Genomic DNA, 11,324 nt, shown 5'->3' with positions numbered 1-11,324 from the left:
TAGAATAACCCTTCAGAAGTCTAAATCAAGAAGGCTCAAGGAAAACCATGATAGATTTAAGCAGACAGGGGACTAGGCAGCTCAATGACAAATACATTTATATTTATGTAAGTCAGGCAAATTAAGAGGAAAAAATTATTCATGTATGGACAGTGGTTTGACTTTTGGAGTGAGGTCTAAGTCAAACCATAAAATTTTTCACGTAGTGATTCACAGATCTACTGTTTCTGTCAAACTCTGAATCTATAATCAATACACTTTTGCCTGGACGTTTTCAGAGTATCTTTTCAGTCTTGATTTTCAGACTGACAATTTTTGGACTTCCACATAGTGAATTTAATCATAAATTGCCTTCTCTTAATTAAAGGTCATGCATCCTTTAGAACAGTTCTTGGATGTCACAGAACGAAAAACATTGTTCCAGCTCGTTGCCTCCTGGCACTTCTAGAATCAGGTTGTTAGTACAGATGTATTTTTATCTGATCATTCTGGTCCAGTTTCTTTAAACTAAAAAACGTGCAACTTGTAAAAGCAGTTCAAGTCTGTAAGAGAACTTTTCAGGTGTGTTATACATCTTCCTCATGGTTTGTGGTATGTTGGTCAATTTAGGACACACAGACAGGGGACCTGATAGTTTCTTTTCTCATCTTCTGGAATAAGTCTTTGCGGTGTCTAAAATAGGAGTATGAGTTAAGATTATTTTACAAGTACTTTAGCTTTTACTCAGGAGAGCAGAAGTCTTTTCTTTCTTGAACTCCAGTGGGAATGTGCTGACTTAAAGCTGCATTGCACTTGGTTTTGTCCCATCTCAGTAACAAAGCCTGAGAGAACAGCAAGATGAGTGCTGGGCAAGATGGATTTCCTGTCGTGCAATTTCATCATACACAGAACTAAATTAACTAATCAGTGGGACAAGGCACCCGACCTTAAACATATTGCAAGTGTTTGCAGGATCAGAACCTAATACAGATTTCTGGAATGCATTATTTGATTAAAGAGTGGAAAACAACCGGCAAAACAAAAAAGCATCTTCCTCTTAAGACTGCCTTTTTTTTTTTTTAAATTTCATGTCTCTGCTGATTTATATTTATGCAAGTATTTATGTAACTACATTCTCTTTTCTGCCGCATGAATAAATATGGGCAATGTTACACTTTAAACCAATCATTGGTATCTTCCCTGACAGAATAACTGCATATTTGAGAATGGCAGTTTGTGCTGCCTATATATTCTGTGTAATTAAAGCTTAAAGTTATTTTCTAAATATTAATCCCCACAAAATCAAAAAATAGGCCTAAAGTGTGCAGAGAACTAGGACAGATAGGAAGCTGTCAATAAGAATTATATTGTCATTTCCTCTGCACTTGCCATTGTTTCAGAACTTTAATGTACATTTGTTGTTTCCAGAAAAAGATAGTAAATTAAATTCATCAGTGTGAAGGTTTTGTAAGCACAATTTCAAGGTTTGCTTTCAAAGTAGTTTCACAGTCCAGTGAGTTGAAGAAGAACATTTAGAATGCCTGGCACTTTACACTGATGCTAGAGAAATGCATTGAAGCAATGCCTGGTTGACATTTCTATGAATTGTATTCCTATTCATTTTTTCAGGTCGAGTTACCTGCTGTCAGCTCGAAGAAATAGGAAAAAATGGGAGCTGTATAGTGACAAACATGTCTTCTTACCATTGCAATCAAGCTCTTTCAGTTATCAACAAAAATGAGAAGCTGAAGGTCACTGTCTGGCAGTCCATGTTGGATAATCCACGCTGGATCATACAAATTGACAGTAATTAGTGCAATAATATTACAATTGGGGTGTAAAACTGGACTAATTATTGCTTTGCTTAATTGATATATTCATTCTGACCCGACTGATAGAACAAATTCTACAATAAGTTGAATCTCACCTGGAATGAAATCTTCGGTTTAGTTTAGGACATCTCTTTGATTCTGTTCACATGTGTTCCATGAACATCTATAGCAGAGAAAGTCTTAGAAGTACACCTCAAAGGCAGTTCTTGTGCTGAAAGAGCTCAGACAGTTTGAAATACTGGAGTAGCAGGGAAATAGGCTAGATGACCTCTTAGGTTTCTTCCATCTTTACTTTCCAACTCTCTATTAATGATTAATCATTTCTCCAAGACTTAAATTATTTTTGAGCAAATGATTTTTTTCTTTAATTTCTCCAAAAAGTCTTGTCCATTTTTCTCACAGAATACTAATATTTTGTTTTTAAAATTTGCTCTTTTCTAAGAAATGTTGTCTGATTTAATTTTTTTCTGATGAGTCGAATCTACTTCCGTTGTCAGCATTTTCTGCTGTTCCGACATTGCAATTCATTTTGCATTGCCTATAGAGTTGCTGGCTGTGTAAATCCTGTGATGTTTTTGCTGACTGCCTGGAGAGTAGCTAGTAGGAAAATGGAGAAAGGCAGAGGTCAGAAGATAGGTTTGTGCAGGTATTTCTAAGAGCTTATCTTCATATTCTTGCTAACAAAAGAAATTACTTTTTGGGAAAAAAAAAAATCCCACATATGCCATTAAAAATGCACTGGCTGACTCTGAGGAAGAATATTAACTTCTTTGCCCAGCTGCTGGAGTTTAGCTATGGTTGTTATACAGGCGCATATTTACAGCTGATGAGGTAGGACCAGGAGATTAGTCAAGGAAATTGGGGGAACAGAATCAAACTCTAAACGTTAAGATGAATGTGTTTTGCTTTCCCTCTCTTTAACCACCTATATGAGTCGTATTTCAAAACAGTTTACAGCAAGGTTTATCTATTTCACTGTGTTCTGTCCTTGAGTTCTTTTTATGGTCAGTAAACTCCTTGGATAAGATTTTCATTGCCACTTGTTTAGTGTTTGAAGATGCATAAAACAAACAACGAAAAACCAAAACCAAAACAAAAAAAAGCATGAAGGTGCTCCAGAAACCTTGGTTCCAGCTCTGAAGGTGCAGGGGGTGAGAGGGAGGCGTGTTTCCCCTAACGTAAGCACTACAGAGGGCAGCTTTGCAGCTTGTCTTCCAGGTATGCCCTTGCAAGCCCTTGTGTCTGTGGAGAGGCAGGTTGCACCGGCACACCTCCCAGTGCTGTCTGCCTTCTGAGTTATGCTTGCTATGTCTATTTGTAGGTAATTTAACTCCCTGTCTGTGAGAACTCAAATAGCAGCAGCTGTTCTAACTTTTCCACGTGAACAGAGTGTGATCAGAAGTTATATTTGTCATCCCTGAACTAGTCTGGGGCATGCCAAGATTATAGTTTTGAATATTCATCCCATATACATAGTTATGAATACTGGAGGATATAAGTGGAAGTACTACATCTGGAGACTTTTATATTTGGATGCAAGGTGGATTAGGCTGTTTTTGAAGTGAATGTACAGACATTAGGGCAATGTAATGCATCAAGCAAGTGTGGGATGCTGCTATAACAAGGGCTTGCTATAACAAGGGCCTGCTATAACAAGGGCCTCGTTTCATTCCCATAAAAGGCCAGTGTCCCCTCAGAATGACTCAGTGTTACCTCAGACACGAAGATGCTAGTGGAGGTAAAATACTCTAGACTTCTTTACAAAGTGAACCGCTGGCAGAGTCATATGCACTTCTATGCATTTAATTTTGGCTCCTCTTCTGAACTGCATTCTGGAAAGGTTTGCCTCTCTCTTTATTAACAGTAGGAGAAGACCAGCTTCCTTGACTGGGTACTTATCTGACTCATCTGAAGTTGGGCAGTGGCGTAGCTCCCTCACTTGCGTTGCCATTATCTTTCAACCTGTCAAAAAGACTAGTGCCCTTGGTGCCACTGGGACTTTGCAGCCATCTAACTACTGCACGGTAATTATCCTGCTGTCAGAATGAAACTCAGCCCCTTTCCACGGTGAAGGCAGAGTTTTAAGATCTAGTGCAAATCATCTCCAGAGAGGTAAGCCAGAAGGTACTGAGCATCTTCTGGACAGCATGTCCTGATCATCACCTCTCAGACAGGCACAGACAGACTGTTGCTTATGGTGTTCACCAAATCTTTGTGTAGCTTATCACGGAAGCATTAGTACTGAAACTGGCTCTTCTCCACAAAGGACAAAGCAAGACATGTGTCCAAAACCCACACAGAGACCTGCAGACCTGCTCTGCGCTGGTGTGAAAAGTGGTCCAAGAGCACCCTGAGGCTGGGAAGTGCCAGGTGACAGCATCAGTGCCATTGTATCATTGGAGCTACTGCCCTTAGTGACTCTAATCAGAAGTAAAATAGGTCACTGTAAATCACAGAGACACTGTAACGTTTATTGCTTGAATTGCTGGCTATGTTTCTATTCACTGATGGCATTCAGCTTACAGAAATTCCCCTTGCAGCTGACACCAGATAGGATCCTTTCCATCTTGCTACATACTGCTGTGTAATTTAAGTCACTCTCTGTAAACGATTGCTGTGACTGTCTCTTCACTGAGTGACTTGACAATGAAAATTGAAGAAAGCCAAAAAACCCATTAGCACAACAAAGGATAATGCTCAGTAAATGCTGAGTTATACAACTGAGCTCATGTATGCATATTATAATCCTGATAAATTTTTCTTTATGTCAAATACTATAACGGAAATAATCCCAGCAACAAGAGAAGCTAGACTTGCAGTGAATCTTGAAGAATGGCTGAAACATTTTCACAAAATCAATAATTTCCCCATATTTTCTTAATACTCATGAGAGTTTTTGCACTTTATCTGTTACACTTCAAGTACCAGAGATGCTATAGTAGGAAAGGTTAGTAAGATGCTGGTGCTGCAGCAGACCATGTTCCTCTTTGGTGTAGCTCCATGGTGCTGCTCTCTGAACTGCTGTGCATGTTCTCCACAGTGTATTCAGGTGTGGGATGCAGTGGGCTCATTCAGTGGTTTTGCTTTTGAATTATTTGTACGTAAGTACATTATCCCATCTTTCAGGCAAAAAATATATGAGTAAATCAAAACAGTTGGTTTCTCTAACTTCTTGCAGGTATGTAAATTTATGTGCAATGATAGGCCAGTTTTACCATGTAGAGTGCCTGACCTACATAAACCAAAGACTTTAGCTGTTTTTTATTGTTTGCCCATAGTTTGTGGGCTGCAAAGGGAACTCTGTGTTCCCTTTAATTTTTTTTTCTTTCAGTGAAGATGAATAAGAAGTCTTATATCCGAGTATTCTTTCAAATATGCACCCCCCTCTTTTCTTGAGTGCAGAGACAACTTCAAGCGTACATGGTCCATAGCTGCAAGGAGTAATCACTCTGTCACCAAGAAGACTTCAGGCTCTACAGTTTGTGGACATCTGGTACAACTATCTTTGATTCTCAAGAATTCACACTCTGCAAGTATTGATTGCCTTCCCTCTCTGCTTTCCAACCTGCTAAGTCTCAAATGTGGGTTTTACTCAAAATGAGGAATAAAAAAAATTATGAATGCAGGAAGTGTAAAGTGCTGTGGGATTCTCTCTTCTAACCCCAAAAGACACGTTCTGTATTTGTGGAGAGCTTTAACTCTCAGCAAAGTTCATCCAAGCAGCCTATTGTCCCCTGGCTCTGCTCGGCATGCTGCAATGACAGAGACAGGTAGTTAAAGCCCTGGCTTCTGGCTGCAAACCCATGGGGCTCAGGAACGTAGTTCAACCTGCCCAGTCACAGCCCCGTTGTGGAGCAGCAGCTAAAAGCCAAATCTGCAGTCAAATAAAATTGCTTCCTGGTGTTCAGGTTGCTGACAGCTGGGACAGAAATAGACAATAGTCCTGTATTTATCAAGTGATTAATTTGATGATCTGACAGGTCTTTTTTAATTCTTACTTCAATAAAACTACGGCAGCTCTGTTTGCTCCTTTGTTCCTCTAAAGGTACAAAAGTTTCCTACCAGCTAATCTGAGGAAAAAACCTGCCATAAACAGAGGAGTTAGTTAACAGATAGTAATAGTTAACACCAAAAGAGAGTCATTGACCAGGCTGCCCAAATGAATGTTTCCTGGTTTAGTGAACTAAAGCAATGTGAACTACTGTGAGGACTGAAACAACAAAGAGTAGCAGTCAGCATGCATCAGCCTCATGCAAGCATGCCAACAAAATGATATTTAAATCTGATACCAGAAACAAAGACCTTAAACTTCCTATTAATACAGAGAGGGGAAAAATAGCACAGAGTCAGCAGAAAATCAAGTAAGAGTTAGACAGCAGGTCAGATAGTGGAGGTACAATTGTTCAGTCAGTTGCAGAGAAACAGAGAATGATGCCAGTATTAAAAAGTTTGGTAATTTCATCCACAAAAGTCACAATAATATTTTTTGTTCCTTGGTCAACTTAATGGGAAGTGTTAATGATTTGCTATAGAACTAAGGCAGTTTTGTGGGGTTTTTTTTGTTGTTTTTTTGTTTTTTTTTTTCCCTCAGTTGAATTTTAGCTATAGGGGAAATTGTGAAGTTGATTTAAATTAAATTTATGTATGTTATCTCACAGAATGGCATATCTCTGCAGTAAAGGATAAATAGGAACAAAGATAATCTGTCACCTTGCAAAAGCAATAAATGCTAATGTGTATTCCAGAACAGCACTAATTGCATGTGAAACAGTAGCTTCACATTTCAGCTTAAATTCTGAATTTTCAGGTGACTTTTTGTCTGTGTTATCATTCAGGATGAAAATCCAAATACCTGGATGTTTTTAATTCAGCTGAAATTTGGCAGTATTTTAGAGTTCCTGCAGTAAGGATGTGTTGGTGTAGACAGAACAAAAGATGCTCACGTTGCTGCTAGGCTCACTGGGAGGGCTTGGATGATGGGGGTTAAGGAAGCTGACTGTGGGCTGGGAGAAGCCACAGAACTGAGGCTGGTTTCCTGACAGATACTTGAAAATTTCCAGGAAAATGGAAACAAAACTGCCCTTCATACTATTTTCTCAATCTTGGATCATTCCTATGGGAAATTCTTTTCCATTTTTTAGCAGACATCAAGAGAAAGGTCAAGGCTGTAGATGCTTTTATTGGGATGGGTTAATACTCTCCAAAGCTTCCAGACTACTTTGGGGTATTTTTTTGAAGTTTGTTGTAAGAAAGTTCTGTTTCCCATGTGAATGCAGTTCACCCCATTACCCGCAGCCAGTGACAGTATGATTGCGCAGCACTTAGCATGCTGGGAACCATGAAGGATATTTTACTATCCCAGGCCCTAGACTACTGAATGCCAATCTACACCATGCTGAATGCTTTGGAGCATCCTTGGAGGCGTGAAGTTAGAAATCATCTTGCTCGGTAATAGTGCCCTGCTGCAGTTCAGACAGTAAGCGCTGAAGGAAGGTATTAAGGCTGGTCAGCATCTACTGATGCAGAGGATTAGCTGCTCTTACTTTGGAAATCTGAAAGAAAACATTACTTCTGGATGGTGGGATGGGAACTTTGCATTGTCTTTTCAGGTGTGTATTTTCTTAGAAAAGGCCCTTCCACTGAAAGTCAGTTACCTTCAGCCAAAAAGGTCTTCTCACTCAGTAGCTGCAAACTTTCCTCTACTAGCTCAAGTAATATTCTTCCTCAGATGTAAGTAGCTGTTAATCATCTATGAATTGATCTTTTCCAACCAACTCAATCAAAGGCATTATTGTATGTGGTGAAGGACAAGGAGAACTTTGCAAATGTTGGTGTTTGCATCAATGATGCTTCTCTATTTGTTCTGATGCCTTCATTTAGACACTGCATGAGAATGGCATGGGTCTGTTGCTGAAGCTGCAACTTCTACCACAGTTCTCCAGGACCCCTTTGAGGAGGACTTCAGGTCCTTCCATTCCTACACTGAATGCATTTTAAAGCATTTCCTGAGTCCCCTGTCCTTTCTCTTGAGCAGTAATACACTATAGTCAGCAGTACTACATGCCCTCCGAGAAGGCCAGGGTTGAGGATGGATATTCTACCATGCCTTGGCCTGAAGCCAGGCTGTGCTCAGTACAGATCACTGGCTCCAGCTCAATATGTTCGTGAGTGGCTTTTGTTGACTGGATCTGTCTGAGGACAGGGTTAGCGCAGTGTGTCCAGATGTGTGGGGTTTTTCTCTTGTTTTGGTTGTATGATGGGAAGTTTCGGAGAGGATGAGGGAATTATGCTGAATGTTAGGGCTGTTACTCCAAGGCCAGCTGATAAAAAGTGAGGTGTGTTAAGGTTGCTTAGGGCTAGCCCCTCTGTAACAGATGCATCTTGAAGGAAGTTCATTGAATGATCTCAATACAGAGCTAGGGACTGGGCTAACAGATAAACTGTGTGGTCCAAGCTTCAGCTTGTTCCTATGACCCCTCTGCACAAACAGTGTGCACAAGCACATTGTTTAAGTGCCAGACACCTTGTGAAGTACAGGACTAGAAGTATGCGGTGAAGTGAGCTGGTCTTTGGCTCATAAAGGGATTTCACATCAATGCATGAATGATACAGCACATGGTAAAAAGTGTAAAAGCCCACTCAGCTTGCAAAGTTTATTTGCAGACTTATGGAGGAAATTCCATGCCTCCCACTTTGCACAAGCAAACAGATATTTGTAGATGCATGTTCTTTGGTATCATGACATTTTTTTACACATGGGTGCACATCAGAAAATATGAATGCTTAAGGGAGGCTTTTGAACAATATTAATTCTAAAGATCAAAGAAGGAAACGACACGTGATGTGTGCTCCAACAGCAAGGCACTGCACAGCATAAGGGTCTCCACTCAAAGGCGATGCGAGAGCCGTTCTGCCAAATGCAATGAATTTGATCTAGAATCAGTGAGAATAGAAATGTACCCATGAAACACCTTCAAATAAGGGACAACACTATACATTGTATGAATTAAATGGTAATATACCAAAATAGAACACAGAGAAGAGATAAACAACACATAAAGTTGCAGAGATTTTTCAGACAGTACCAAATAAATCCTGAAAGTAAGAACAGGGAAGCACTAAATAGATTTTTCTGGGATAATGCATAGTCCCCGTCACCACTGATGTTTTCTGAGAACAAGCTTAACAAACAACTGGTAGCCTGGGTGTCATCTGAAAACTGTATCCATGTAACTGTTCCTGCTTTGGGCAGGGGAGGAGACTAGTCTAGATGACCTCTTGAGATCTCTACCAGTCCTATTTTTCAAACCTGTAAGAGTTCTCTTTTCACCACCCACCTTCTTATCAGCACTATAATCAAGTCATGACTCAGATTTATTGGCGTAGCTAATAATGTCTGTGAACAAAGCTGGCTGGCTGTGTAACAGCCCACTGAATCATTTATGTTTAGCACAGATTCTTTAACTAAATGGACCCAAACACACTGCTGTGGAGAAGAGATGGTCACTCATCTGCTCTGGGCTTGCCCTGTCAGCAGCACAGGCCTGTGGAGCAGATCAGGTGTGAGAGCCAGGTTGCCTTTTTTCCTCTGTCCCGTAAAAATCCTATTATGCCCTTATCATTGTATCAAGTTATTCTATGCTACAACACATTAAGAATACAGGAAACCTTATAATTATTTATTTGGATAATGCTTGAATCTAATTGCTCGAGGTAGGAGAGAGCCCTCCTGTGCTGCAAGGCAGTGGAAACGCTTATCACAGATGACGGCTCCTGTTGCAAAATGGGCATCAGGGTGCGGGAGGAAAATTTGCAGCATCCAAATGCAATAAGCTGTGGCAGGAAGCAATGCTGAGTTAATTACATATGTTTGGTACTATTCCAAGATTAGGAGACTTTGGTATCTCTGTTGCCACAAATTACCACGAGGATTAAACTAGCCTGCCAGATCCCATTAGTCTGGACCCAGAAGACTTGTCCTTAGTACAGGCTTTGGTTTTGACCAGTTCACAAATTTAGATTTTCTTGAAGTAAAACATAAGCAGATAAAATGGTTGAGGTAAAATGCTTTTGCAGACTGAATTGTTGGCCCTTGCAGAGGATATGTGCAGCTAGTATCCATGTAAACTCATTGGGCTTTTGCCCTGAAAGTCTAATTACATTCATTTCTCATCAGCTGCTCAAGCAGCTGAGTAATGGCTACAGCATGTGCATAGCAGAAGGAGGGCATTCTGCAAACTTGTGGAAGTTACTTCCACTGCAATCAATGGGACTATTTGTGTGAGTAACTATTTGCAAGATTAGGTCTTTGGTGTCAGAGCAGAGACACCAAAATCCATCAGTTTGTCAAAGAGACGGGGAGAACTAGATGTGCTTCTTGCCTCTGACAGCTCTGTTCTTAGTGGTAGCCTTTAATCTCATTTCTGATCATAACGGGAAAGAGGGTAGATGATTAAATGAAGAAACTGAACTGCTTTTAGTGAGATAACTTTGTAGAGAGCTTGTCAGTGGCTGGCTGCCATTGGAAGGACCTAAATGTGTGCAATGGTAGGACGGCAACAGATGCAAAACATTTTATCAGCCCAGGCAATATTGAGTTGCTCTGCTCTGGAGGTAGCATAGCTTCCCATTTCTGAGTTATCTTACTGAATAAGGTTATACATGGATAGTTAACAGTTATAACCTGCCTCAGCTGGAGCAGGGATATTTCAGGCTCCTTGTGGAGATTTTAAATAACTTTTTAGTGGATGTTCTGCTTCATCTGTAACAGCTGGCTAGAGAATTTCAGTGACTTATTTTCAATCACACCTTCCGAGTTTCAGGTTTTATGGAAGTTGTGAATGCTTTCTTCCTGGGGGTCCTGAGCTATTTCAGCCATTTTTATTTTTATTTTTTTTTTTAAATTTACATGGTTAAAGTGATATACTCAGTGGCTCGGGACTACAGATCAGTGCTGTGTGAATTCACTTTCATGTTGGCCAGCTGGCAATGTATTGTCTCTCTCTTCCAGCTTTGCATTTACACAGCAAACTGTCATCTGTCAGCAAGGGGGTTAGGAGGGTGATGCAAACTCAACATAGTCTAGTGCTAAAGAAGTAGATGAGAAAAGAGGCTGCTACCTTCTCATTTATGTGGCTTGAAAGGTTTTTGATCAGTGTTTCAATGTTGAGGCTGTAATAGAAACTGAGGGGTTGTTACTTCAAACAGATGAGGTCCTATGGCTGTTCAGTAATACAGAGGGGGAAAAGAAATGTGTCTGTACTTACTTACTGGGATTTAAGGGTATGTGCTTGGGGATCTCCCGGTGGAAGAGGAGGGAGAGTTTGGTGCGTGCCCACATATTGCTCTAATACAGAGCTGGGAGCTGGCTGGATATGCACTCAGACATTGAAAGAGATTTTGGTTTCTGTAGCCTAAAAAGAACAAGAAGCAGCTTTCCCTCCTCTTCCCATCTTGTGCTGCATACAGTCTGCTAAAACTGGGTAATGTGATGCGGCATACCTGATTAATGCA

This window comes from Haliaeetus albicilla, chromosome 3 (genome assembly GCF_947461875.1).
Source record: "Haliaeetus albicilla chromosome 3, bHalAlb1.1, whole genome shotgun sequence".
NCBI classification, from domain to species: Eukaryota; Metazoa; Chordata; class Aves; order Accipitriformes; family Accipitridae; genus Haliaeetus; species Haliaeetus albicilla.
Note: the sequence above shows the minus strand (reverse complement) of the source record.